The sequence below is a fragment of the Elephantulus edwardii genome, unplaced genomic scaffold, assembly GCF_000299155.1.
Source record: "Elephantulus edwardii isolate Elephantulus edwardi_28Jun2011 unplaced genomic scaffold, EleEdw1.0 scaffold00085, whole genome shotgun sequence".
NCBI classification, from domain to species: Eukaryota; Metazoa; Chordata; class Mammalia; order Macroscelidea; family Macroscelididae; genus Elephantulus; species Elephantulus edwardii.
Genome location: NW_006399835.1, coordinates 1,087,895 through 1,089,604, shown reverse-complemented (window position 1 = coordinate 1,089,604; position 1,710 = coordinate 1,087,895).

The window sequence follows — 1,710 nt, the reverse complement described above, 5'->3', positions numbered from 1 at the left end:
GGGTTTTCCAAGGATGTAAATCATATGGGAGGAAATTGCCCAACTTTATCTTTCAGAGTTGCTGATGGATTCAAACCACTAGAGCGTTCTATAGGTAGGTCTGTAGATGTGTAAGATACATATATTGCTGCTATTATTGTTATGTGCCATTGAGCTGGAACCAACACAGAGCTGACTCCCAATTGATTTTCAAAAGGAGTAAACCTCACTGGAGGAGTTTGTTCATCTTTCTTCTGCAGAGCAGCTAGCGATTTGAACCACACACCTTTGAATTGGCAGACAATTATTTACCACTAAGCTACCTGAGCTACCATATGTGTTTATGTGTATATATGAGAAAGGAAGAGGTATCTATCTATCTCTCTATCTATATACAACCTATGAGGAGGCTCTGGTGACATAGTGATGATGAATTTCACTGGCAACTCAAGGAAACATGGCTCAAATCTATTAGCTCCTACGTGGAAGAAAGATGGGCAATCTCTGACTGTACAGTAACGAACAAAATCACTACCCCGTGTATATGTGTGTGTGTGTGTGTGTGTGTGTGTGTGTGTGTGTGTGTGTAGAGAGAGAGAAAGAGAGAGCACGTGTGAGCGGGGGAATAGATATATAAGAGAGACAGACTGAGACAGAGGTATTGTTGTCAGGTGCTGTAGAATCAGAACTGACCAATAGCTGACCCTCTACCAGCTTTCCAGAGGTTGTAAAGAATGAATATATATATAATTAAAGAATGTTGTTGCTGTTGATTGCCATCGAGTCGAGGTCGACTTATAGTGACTCTATGAACAAAAGACCTAGTGCTTTTCCAAAGCTGTCATTGTTTCTCCAAGTTCATTGAGTTTCCAGAGGCATGTGGTTTAGGAATGGATGCCACTCCTGCTTCCCAACCTGTTTTACAACTGGGAGCTCCACCAAACATTGTTCACCATAGGAAACCATTATGGTATTTGATATCCCCATGGGAAAAGGTTCAACATCATAGCAAACCCAGGTTACTTCACACAGCACATTGACAAAGAATGATGTGCAAAGTGGAAGAATGTTCCTCCAGATATAACAGCACTAGTCTCATTTAGCAGTAGTTAAATGCTGTAGAGTCAAATATGACTCACAGTAAGCTTTGCACAGAAGACCTGAACTCTGTTCTATTAAAAATTTTAAAGCCTTTGACTAAAGGCAAAGGCCGATGCCTGCTTGAGGATGTGACTATAAAATCCTTGATGAGGCAATGGGTTTGTGTGCTGCCCTGGGGCCTGGGGTCTTGGAGTCTCCCTCCATTCTGGAAGTTAGCTGGCTGGCTGATGTCTTGGTGGCTGTCTCATCTTGGTGGCAGCCAGGCAAGGGAAGTTTCTGGGGTCCTTTTTGTTGTGCGTTACTGTTCTCTCTCTCCCTCAAAAGTGGGTGGCCTTGAGCCTTAGACTAAGGGCAAAGGCCAAGGCCTGCTCGAGGATGTTACTTTTAAATCGTTGATGATGTAAAGAATATACTTTTATCTCACATAGATATTTATATATGTAATATATATTTATATTTGATCATACTAAAGAATGTTGTTCCTAAGTACCATTGAGTTGGAACTGACCCATAGCTAACTTTCAGTGGTTTTCAGATATATCATCTATCTGTCTGTATATTATCTATCTATCTATCTATCTATCTATCTATCTATCTATCTATCTATCTATCTATCTATTTATCATCTAC